Raw genomic sequence first — 12,075 nt, forward strand, 5'->3', positions numbered from 1 at the left:
CACTTTATACTGTTTGAACATACCATCTGCTCCTGTTTAAAAGTCTATTGCATGTGTGTCAAACTCATTTCCTAAATGGCCTGAGCCTTGCAGAGTTTTGTTCCAACCCTGCTTCAACACACATTCCATGTAGCTTTCAAATAGGCCTTAAAGATTTAATTACTGTATTTTCCGGACTATAAATCGCACTTTTTTTCATAGTTTGGCTGGTCCTGCGACTTATAGTCAGGTCTCAGGTGCGACTTATTTATCGAAATTAATTTGACATGAACCGAGAGAAATGAACCAAAAGAAATGAACCAATAGAAAACATTACCGTCTCCAGCCGCCAGAGGGCGCTCTATGCTGCTCAGTGCTCCTATAGTCTACACTGAAAACAAAGAGCGCCTCTCGTGGCTGTAGACGGTAATGTTTACTCTTGGTTCTTGGTTCTAAATAAATGCGATTTATAGTCCAGTGCGACTTATATATGTTTTTTTCCTCATCATGACGTATTTTTGGACTGATGCGACTTATACTCAGGTACGACTTATAGTCTGAAAAATACAGTAGTTGGATCAGGTGTGTTTAATTAGAGTTGAATCGAAACTGCAGGAATTGAGTTTGACACCCCTGGTCTAGTGTGACCACGGCTTAAGGAGAATAAATTTATTTTCGACTGAAGAAAGAAAAACGTAAACATCGTGGATGACATTGGGGTAAGTAAATTATCATGAAATTTTAATTTGAAAGTGAACTAATCCTTTAACCATGCCCAAGTGCGTTTGTTTGATATTTATTATACGTTTTGTGTGAATACAGTATATTCAAGCATTCACTATTTATTCATTACCATTGTGAATAAGTATAGGATAATGCTTGCTATCTATTTATTGCAAATGCAATAGGACAAGAGAAACCAAATACAAGAAAATGGTACCTAAATTATGTAGGAATGGGTGGGAGCAAAAACATGATCTGGTCCCAGTAAGAGGCTTTTGTTCACTGGTTGACTCCATGATGCATTAGCAGCTCCTGAAACGTTTATTCCATTATTTGCCCACATCTCATCCTCTTTTTGTCACTCTCTTTCTTGTCTGTGCAGGCGTTCTCAGAGTAATCTCAGTGGTGCTATCGGAGGACAGCCCAGTGACTGGAACCAGGAAAACAATGTGAGTGTGACATTAAACAAGGGCTGAAAACAAAGGTTTATATGCACTAGGATCCAAAAGACAACAGTGAAAATCTCAGATTCAGTATCTAATTTAAAAAGGCGATAAACCAAAGGCCAAGGCATTGTGAAATACTCAGTCAAGCTAGAGTTTCTCTCATTGAAAACTCTGCTCCTGCTTGCATTGGCCTCCATCAAGAGGGTAGGGGACATGCACCCATTTCAGTCGATGATTCATGCCTAGAGTTTAGGCTGGCTGACTCTCAGGTAATCCTGAGGCCCCGTCCTGGCTATGTGCCCAGGTTTTTCTATTACTCCCCTCAGAGATCTGGTGGTGAACCTGCAAGCACTGTTCCCAGAAGAGTTGCTACGTAGACCGGACACAAAGATTTAGGACCTCAGACAAGCTCTTTGTCGGTTACAGAGGCCGGTAGAAGGGGAATGCCGTCTCTAAGCAGAGGATGGCCCACTGGATTGTGGATGCCATCACCCTGGCTTATCAGGCACCGGGTGTGCCCTGCCCATTCAGGTTGCGAGCTCACTCAAGTAGGAGTGTTGCATCATTGCAACAGACTTCTGTCAATTACAAGAAGGTTACAATCACCTCCAATTTTCCAAATGCACCTAAACTGATTCATTTGCTCCTGCTCCTTCAGGAAGGTTGGAGCTTCTGCAGTGTCCCTATTCCAATGGGAACAGGTAAGTTTTCCCAGTGTTATCCAATTTCACTGAGTGGGTAGTGCTGTGACATTGGTGAATGGAATTTCTTGTTGCGAGGTCCGGCCTACACCAAATGCAGAAGTCTTGCACAGGGCACTGGTAGGGACAGCATCCATGGCACTTTGGTAGTAATCCCAATTCGTTTGTCATCCGGCGTGACGTCAAAAGAGTGAGTGACTGAAAGGGAATGTTTCGGTTACGCATGGTAATTGTTGGTCCCCGTAAGGAGGGAACAGAGAGCTGTACCACTGCTGAGTGGCCCGGTCACCGGCTTGGCTCCTCAGCAGAAACCTGGTAGGCATTGCACCTGCTGCCTTTTTATGCTCATACTGTGATCAGCTGCAGCTGGGTGCAATAATTGCATGCCAATGTGCATTGGCTTGTTTTGTTTACACTCAAAGTAGATTGGTCAATCGAAGAGATATACCAATTCGTCTGTCATCTGGCGAGATGTCTCTGTTCACTCCTTCAGGAAACGAGGGTTACCATATGTAACTGAGACATTCTTTCTTTCTACTTCTTTCCTTTTCATTTATTATAAGAACTGACCCTCTACGACTAGCATTCCCTTTTCCTTGTCTATTCAATCTACTTGTTTTGTTTTTATTTATTATAAAAACAAGTAAATAAACACACACACAAAAATGAAACCCTGTTTAGTGATAACCCCCACACTGTCCTCTTTTTGGAAAAAATGGTCACCCTAGCTATGAATAAAATGTAAAAATGAAAGAATTCACATTTGATCATTTTATTTGTATTATCTTGTTTTGTTTTAGTGGATATAAGTAAGTTGAGCTGAATTAATTATTTAAGCGCCATATCCTCGCAAGATGTGAATGATTCTCAACTGGAGAGGACTCTCTTTTCCTTATTGCCCTGCTTTAGGAAGTTAACAAATAGGCTATATATATATAAATGTGGTGGATTTCATTTCTGGCTGGGTTGGACAGGCAATTTGAATCAATGGCCTTGAGTTTGGCGTGTAATGCAGTATTCAGTTTAAGCAAGTACACAAGCCTTTATATTCAGCCCCGCTTGTGACAGCTGAAGTGGATCTTGTGAAATGTGTGAAAGCATCTGCAAATCCTCTAGAGAAACTCTGGCAAAAAACAACAAAGTAAAAAGGGAATAAATAGTAGAAATAAGATCAGATGTTGGACCTGCACCCAGGAACGGCTACAACACAGCTATTCACAGTCAGTGAAGGACAGGATCCTCAGCAATAAACCCAACAACTAGATGAGTTCTGGGCACAGATCTCTACGGACAGCTAGCAGCATTTCATGCCAGTTGGACCAGTTAGAACAAAAATCAATTTTATTTATGGCCATCAGTAAGCCAGTTGCCTACTGCTGTCCAAACAGTAGCTCTGCCTTCATGTTTCAACCTGCTGTAACTCTAGCTGAACAATGTCAGTATTGTTTTCGGATGATCTGCTTAACAGCTAAACTGAACTGGATTCATAATGAATGAACTCCAAACAGTTACTGAACTAAACCAACATTGAACTTACTGGAGCTGAATAAAGACACTATTGTCTTGTTACAGCTATTTTAGAGCAGAATTTGTATTTTGAAGTTTGCATTTGTTACTTTCCTGTTTAATACTGTGAAGCTGCTTTGAAAGATCTCTATTGTATAAAGCATTATAAAAATAAAAGTGACTTGAATAAGGCAAATGTTTTGCATTGCTCTATAACAACTAGAAAGGTCTCGACCATACTTTCCATTATGATTTGTAAGACTGTCAAGAATGTAAAATCATAAATGTCATAGGAGTCTCCACTATTCACATAACAATTGTTCACTCCTATATCTAATTATCACATTCTTTTCTAATTTGCCAAAACTCTCGATTGCCAATGTCATAATTAACTTCCGCAGGAGATAAACGGTGAGAATAATACGCGCAAGGATGCACCTTTCCGTCTGAGGATGCGCGTTGGGACAACACTGCTCCTACCCCCACCTCTGACGCGTCGACCTCCACTATGAATTGACGTGAGCGATCAGGAGTGACGAGAATGGGAGCTGAAACAAAGCAGCTTCTCAGTTTGGCAAACGCAACCTCGGCTGCGTCTGACCACCTGAACGTCAAACTAGGGGAGGTCAAGGCGGTCAGAGGAGCGGCTAGTTGGCTGAAATTGCGAATGAAACGCCGGTACCCCAGAAATCTCTGCAGGGCCTTGCGAGACTCTGGGGATGGCCAATTTACCACAGCCTTAACTTTCTCAGGATCCATGCGAACACCCTCAGTCGAAATGATGTGTCCTAGAAAAGAAACAGACTGTGCATGAAAAACGCATTTCTCCGCCTTGACAAACAATCCATTCTCTAGCAACCGCAGAAGCACTCGTCGTACGTGTTGCATGTGTTCCTGGAGAGACGAAGAAAAAATCAATATGTCATCCAGGTAAACATATATGAACAGATCGACCATGTCTCGCAACACGTCATTAACGAGTGCTTGGAAGACTGCCGGCGAGTTCGTTAGCCCGAAAGGCATCACGCAGTACTCAAAATGGCCTCTGTCTTCCACTCATCCCCCTCCCTGATGCGGACCAAATGATAAGCATTACGTAAGTCCAATTTAGTGAAAACGGACGCTCCCTGCAACCTCTCAAAAGCTGAAGACATAAGCGGCAAAGGATAGGTATTCTTTACCGTTATGTTGTTCAGCCCTCGTTAGTCATTTCAAGGTCACAAGGATCCGCCCTTTCTTCCCACAAAAAAGAACCCCGCCCCCGCTGGAGAAGAAGAAGGGCGGATGAACCCCGTTGCTAGAGAACTGGATATATATTTCTCCATGGCCGCCGTCTCTGGAATAGACAAAGAATATAACTTGCCCTTAGGCGGAGAAGTACCTGGCAATAACTCTATCGCACAGTCATAGGGACGATGAGGAGGAAGAGAATCAGCACGAGACTTACTGAACACCTCCTTCAGGTCGTGGTACTCTGCGGGCACGTTAGCCAAATCCACTGCTTCCCCCTGAAACACAGACTCAGAAACATTAACACCAGCAGACAAAAGACAAGACAAATGACACTCCTCGCTCCAGCTAACCACAGATCCGAGGCGCCAATCGATCCTGGGGTTGTGTTTCTGGAGCCAGGTGTGACCGAGAACGATGGGAGATTGAGGTGAGTCCGTGATGAAGAATGAAATCTCCTCCGTATGGTTGCCAGATGTGATGAGAGAAACAGGTAAAGTGGTCTGTGTGATGACTGGCAGTCTGTGTCCGTTGAGTGCAAAAGGTGCAATGGGGTGTTTGAGGGAGGTGAGAGGAATGTTGAGCTTACTAGCAAACTTAAAGTCCATGAAACTACCCTCAGCCCCAGAATCCAACAAAGCGTGATGATCGAGTGCGTGGGTGGACCACCGTAGACTCACCGGAAGGAGTGTCGATGTAGATGAGGTCTTCCTGGCAGAGATCCCACCCGATAGTAGCCTCCGTTTTACTATCGGGCTTGGTCTTTTACCGGACAGCGCTGGATGTGATGTTCTTGGCTGCCACAGTATAAACACAGTCCCAGGGATCTCCGCCTGATCCTCTCCTCCCGGGAGAGCCGAGCTCGCCCCACCTGCATGGGTTCAAGATCTCCAGGTGGGCTGACCGCAACCTCTGAGCGCTGACGCTGAGCCTCCGGTCTGGTCGCGAGAACTGCTCTCTCCCTCCGTCTGGCGGCTTGGTCGAGTTGGTTGTCTACTTTGATGGTGAGGTCAATCAGGCCATTGAGAGAAGTAGGGAGCTCAACGGCGCGGATCTCCTGTTGGATGCGGTCAGCCAACCCATGCAGGAAGTGATCCCACTGCGCCTCTTCGTTCCACTTACACTCCGCCGCCAGGGTGCGGAACTCAATAGAATAATCGGCTACGGACCTGTCTTCCTGATGTAGGTCCGTGAGAAGTCTAGCCGCCTCCCTCCCGGCGACGGAGCGGTCGAAGACCCGTCTCATCTCCTCCGAAAGGGCGTGGAACGAGGCACAGCAGCTGTCTTGGTTCTCCCACACCGCCGTCCCCCAGAGGGCAGCCCTCCCCGTCAGTAGTGACAAGACGAATGCCACCTTCATTTCCTCGGTGTAAAACGTGCGGGGCTGCAGGGCGAAGTGCAGAGAACAATGAGACAGAAATGATCGACAAAACTCTGGCTCACCCGCATATTTCTCAGGGATGGGGAGGCGTGGTTCGGACTGGGAAATCCCCCCGGAGACGATCGGCGGTGTGGGTGGCGTGGGAGGCGCAGCGGGTGGCGGTTGTTGTTGATGTTGAGCCTGGAGAGCGAGCTCGGACACCTTCGTCACCATTGCTTGGAAAGCTCGACCCATCTCATCTATCGCCTTGTCTTGGCGATCCATACGACCAACGGCTCTCTGCAGAAATTCCTCCAGATGAGATGGGGAGCGATCGCCTGCTGCTTCCATGATGGTCAGATCCTACGGTGACGGTTCGTAAAAGAGGAGGAAGCAATTGCAGGCAATCAGAAGAAGTTTATTGATATCAGAGTCCAGGATGTAGGCAAATGGAAAGGAAGGTCTACGGTGGCGTGAGAAGAGCTGGATGGTGAAGTCGATGGTGAAGGTGAAGACGGTCAATGGATGAAACCAGGAACAGACCGGAACACTGACACGGAGACGACAACACGAATACAATCCAGCACACGAACACGGAGACGGTAATCCAACTAGGAAGCGGAGACATGAATGAGGATCTGACAACAGACAGAGAGATGAGTGAGTATATGTAGCTGAGTGGAGATGAGGATCAGCTGGAGCGAGACAATCAACGCACAGGTGACAACAATAACCCAAACGAGCACATGGAGACTACGGGAGTACAAATACAAACACAAAACATGACACGGAGGAAACAATGGATTTCCTACCGTGACACTGTTTATCGCGTGGATGCAGTGATCTCGTCATTATTGCAAAACGTTTTCTCTCACAAAATGCTTTCATCACAGCTAACAGCAAACACATGAATACAGTAAGAGCTCCGTTGTGCAGCATAACAGCGTCATTCATTGTAACGGCAGTTTGGGCAAGTGTGCAGATATACTCGCGATGTGTAACAGCTCCGGGAAAAAAGCGAGCGTTCTTTGATCGCTCTCTGTAGTTAAATCACAATTTAAATAACAGATTTGTTTCATGCTACTAAGAGAAACAACGTCAACCCATTAGCTGCCCATCAGAAATCACTGATCACAGATCAGGCATTAATGAACACTGTTACTCACTGTTTGTGCCGGTGCTGTCGAATCCATATCATAAAAGTCTGTTTGAAACGCCTGTGCTGACATTGCGACTGAATTATATGTAAATATTTGGGCGGCAAAGCAGAGAAAGGGGAGGTAACAATTCTCGTTACAACGTCACAACGAGGAGATTCAAGATCAGCCCGTTTGAGCTTTCATTTTTTCTCAAAGGCAGAGAAAGATAGAAAAATCTCAATTTACACCGATTCAAATTTCTAGAAACTTGGGGACCATATACAGGCTAGGGGAACTCATATTAATGTTAAAAAAACCTCAGAAAGTGAAATTTTCATGTCATAGGACCTTTAACGATGTTGACAATGCCAGTGGAAATTTTAACCTGGACATTACTGAAAAATGAAAGCACTGAAATATGGAATGAATATTTGACAGGTGATACATTTCTCTACTGGACAAGATTGAGCATGCAAAATTTTGCCCACTGAAAGAATGTTAACACGCATGGAGTGGAGCACATGCATTAAACATTGTGAAATAAAACTTTGTGGTTTATTAGTTGCCAACTGTCAACTATTGTCATCCACGTTTGTCAGGTTCATTGAAGCAGTTGTCTGATACAGAAAGGTACTCTTTGGAAGTTGCAATTGCTGCACAACTAGATCACTAGATCAGTTTAACCATGTGTGCTTTATTAATGTGAGCTTTATTGTTTTTTAAATTATTATTATTATTCCACCAATGCTGTTGCTTAAGTTTAATTTTGTATTGAATTACAGAATATTTTTATATATATGTATACACACACACACACACAAGTTTGTTTTTGTGAAAAGTGGGGACTTCCCATAAGCATAATGGTTTTTATACTGTATAAACTGTATATTCTATGGCCCTACACCAACCCTAACCCTCACAGGAAACTTTGTGCATTTTTACTTTCTCAAAAAAACTCATTCTGTATGATTTATAAGCGTTTTGAAAAATGGGGACATGGGTTATGTCCTCATAAGTCACCCTCTCCTTTAACCGTATTTTCCGCACTATAAGGCGCAATTAAAAGCCTTTAATTTTCTCAAAAAACGACAGTGCGCCTTATAATCCAGAGCTCCTTAAATATATGGATCAATGTGCTCAAGGCGTCTTTATCTGACTGTTTTGTTTACATTCCCTTTAGCACAGCTCCATCTATTATATGCGTCTTATAATCCGGTGCGCCCTATATATGAAAACAGTTCTAAAATAGGCCATTCATTGAAGTTGCGCCTTATAGTGCGGAAAATACGGTAATACCTCTGTCATACCCATGTTATTATACAGAGTTGAGTCCTGATATGTCACAAAAACAAGAGCTTTTAAAGTCCCATTAAAGATAAGCAATATTTTGATGTTATGTAACCTGTTTAAAAGGGAAATACTCTTGGGAGTTATGATCTGGACCAAATAGTATTTGGCAAAACATGTATTGCTGCACTAGATACCCAGCTGCTGGGAACTGCAAAAATTGTCATTTGTCAAGGGACAAATTTCTGTCATATTGTACACATGATTCTTACACATTTTCCATTTCAAAATTAAATACTTTTCCAAACTAAATTTCCAAACGACTTAATAGATTTTCATACTATATTTAACAAATGGTTTATAGAGCATTATTTTCAGCAGGGCCGTAGCTGGAGTTTGAGGGACACCGGTGCAGGTTATACCCATGGGCCCTGTTTGAAATTGTGTAAATAGCACGAATAAACAACTTAAACCAATTTTTTTCAAGTCTGTAGGTGTCCAGGTGCAGAAACTGAATAATAAAATGTAAATAGCATTGCATAGTCTTTGCTGGGTGTCAAATAAATATAGATAAAAAAAGAGCAGTGCGTTATTTCCTCCCATTTAATTTCTTGGATTAGCATTAAGGACATTGACAGCAGCTAGTAAATTAGGCACTGTCGTTTTAAGAGACAATACAATATATTTATACACATTCCATTTCTTTCTCAGCTGTCAGTGTTTGTCTCTGTGTGCGCTGAACTCTCATTGAGTTTTTCCGCCTCGTGTTTGAACCTTTAAACATGAATGCATGGACCCCTATAATTGTCACCTTTCACCCCACTAGTAAAGTGATCTGTAAATATTTTGATTTTTTCAAGGTTTTTCTCTACGTGATAACATACAGATCCCCTAAAATAAAAAATAAAATAAAACAACAAACAGCCTTTACATGCACACAACAAACTTTTTTTTGTGTCCTTCGATAAACTCTTCACGTACATAGGAATTTACAGCATGCTTATTACCATTTCTAGTTTTATATAATCTATTTACTTTGTACATCATTGCCATCTGACTAATAAAATAAGAGAATGGATGCATATGAATTAACAGATCTACTTGCTCAAAATTAGGCTTTTCTTATGGTAGTATTTCTAATATAAAGGCCTAATGTCCAATTGAACACATCCTCTGAGGCGGCGGAGAAAGCATGACACGAAATAGACTGATGGCATCAAATTTGCCAAGCTCAAGTGTCTATGAAAAACACAAAAAAATAAAAAAGGTGATCAAAATTTGGCTTTCGTTAGTGCAGTATGCCGTAGGCCTTATGTGTCTTTAACGTGTACTTTGTGGAGGCTAAAAACCACACTGTGAAATGGGCTGATTGGGGCAAAAGTCTGGAAGCACAAATATTTTTCATACTTTCCCAGACCTGCAATACTTAAATTCCATACTTTTCCAAACCCCCGTAGGAACCCTTTGTACTGACTGAAATCTAATAAGCACTTTCTCATTTTCAGACTTGCCACATCTTGTACAGCATGTATCTGGACCTGTCATAATCAGCTTCTCAGCACATTGAGAACTGCTCCAGGAAATCCAGTTCCACCTCAGCTTTATGTTACCTAGTCTAATCTGCCAGAGCATGTCTGCGACACTACATTCATTTTAACGACTTCTTTAGGGAAGATTGGGGTAAGATGAGCTTGTGGGTAAATTGACCCATTTCACATGAGAGGAGTGGAAAGCAACCACTTAAAAACAGATCAGATATAATGGCTGCTATATCAAAGCTAAGGAGATTAAGCAACCTATAAAACCATGCAAATCATTTAGATTGGTATTGGTAGACTAGCTGGTTTATTTAAAAATGGCAGCTGTGGGGCAAAGTGAGCCAGCATTTTAACTTACCCCACTATAAGACCCTGAAGTTAAGTTAAATCTCTTAAGTATAAACTGGTACTTTAATGTGATTATGCTCCCGACAAGATTTAGCATGCACAATTTTGCCCACTGAAAGAATGTTAACACGCATGGAGTGGAGCACATGCATTAAACATTGTGAAATAAAACTTTGTGGTTTATTAGTTGCCAACTGTCAACTATTGTCATCCACGTTTGTCAGGTTCATTGAAGCAGTTGTCTGATACAGAAAGGTACTCTTTGGAAGTTGCAGTTGCTGCACAACTAGATCACTAGATCAGTTTAACCATGTGTGCTTTATTAATGTGAGCTTTATTGTTTTTTAAATTATTATTATTATTCCACCAATGCTGTTGCTTAAGTTTAATTTTGTATTGAATTACAGAATATTTTTATATATATGTATACACACACAAGTTTGTTTTTGTGAAAAGTGGGGACATCCCATAAGCATAATGGTTTTTATACTGTAGAAACTGTATATTCTATGGCCCTACACCAACCCTAACCCTCACAGGAAACTTTGTGCATTTTTACTTTCTCAAAAAAACTCATTCTGTATGATTTATAAGCGTTTTGAAAAATGGGGACATGGGTTATGTCCTGATAAGTCACCCTCTCCTTTAACCGTATTTTCTGCACTATAAGGCGCAATTAAAAGCCTTTAATTTTCTCAAAAAACGACAGTGCGCCTTATAATCCAGAGCTCCTTAAATATATGGATCAATGTGCTCAAGGCGTCTTTATCTGACTGTTTTGTTTACATTCCCTTTAGCACAGCTCCATCTATTATATGCGTCTTATAATCCGGTGCGCCCTATATATGAAAACAGTTCTAAAATAGGCCATTCATTGAAGTTGCGCCTTATAGTGCGGAAAATACGATAATACCTCTGTCATACCCATGTTATTATACAGAGTTGAGTCCTGATATGTCACAAAAACAAGAGCTTTTAAAGTCCCATTAAAGATAAGCAATATTTTGATGTTATGTAACCTGTTTAAAAGGGAAATACTCTTGGGAGTTATGATCTGGACCAAATAGTATTTGGCAAAACATGTATTGTTGCACTAGATACCCAGCTGCTGGGAACTGCAAAAATTGTCATTTGTCAAGGGACAAATTTCTGTCATATTGTACACATGATTCTTACACATTTTCCATTTCAAAATTAAATACTTTTCCAAACTAAATTTCCAAACGACTTAATAGATTTTCATACTATATTTAACAAATGGTTTATAGAGCATTATTTTCAGCAGGGCCGTAGCTGGAGTTTGAGGGGCACCGGTGCAGGTTATACCCATGGGCCCTGTTTGAAATTGTGTAAATAGCACGAATAAACAACTTAAGCCAATTTTTTTCAAGTCTGTAGGTGTCCAGGTGCAGAAACTGAATAATAAAATGTAAATAGCATTGCATAGTCTTTGCTGGGTGTCAAATAAATATAGATAAAAAAAGAGCAGTGCGTTATTTCCTCCCATTTTATTTCTTGGATTAGCATTAAGGACATTGACAGCAGCTAGTAAATTAGGCACTGTCGTTTTAAGAGACAATACAATATATTTATACACATTCCATTTCTTTCTCAGCTGTCAGTGTTTGTCTCTGTGTGCGCTGAACTCTCATTGAGTTTTTCCGCCTCGTGTTTGAACCTTTAAACATGAATGCATGGACCCCTATAATTGTCACCTTTCACCCCACTAGTAAAGTGATCTGTAAATATTTTGATTTTTTCAAGGTTTTTCTCTAAGTGATAACATACAGATCCCCTAAAATAAAAAATAAAATAAAA

This window comes from Carassius gibelio, chromosome A5 (assembly GCF_023724105.1).
Source record: "Carassius gibelio isolate Cgi1373 ecotype wild population from Czech Republic chromosome A5, carGib1.2-hapl.c, whole genome shotgun sequence".
NCBI classification, from domain to species: domain Eukaryota; kingdom Metazoa; phylum Chordata; class Actinopteri; order Cypriniformes; family Cyprinidae; genus Carassius; species Carassius gibelio.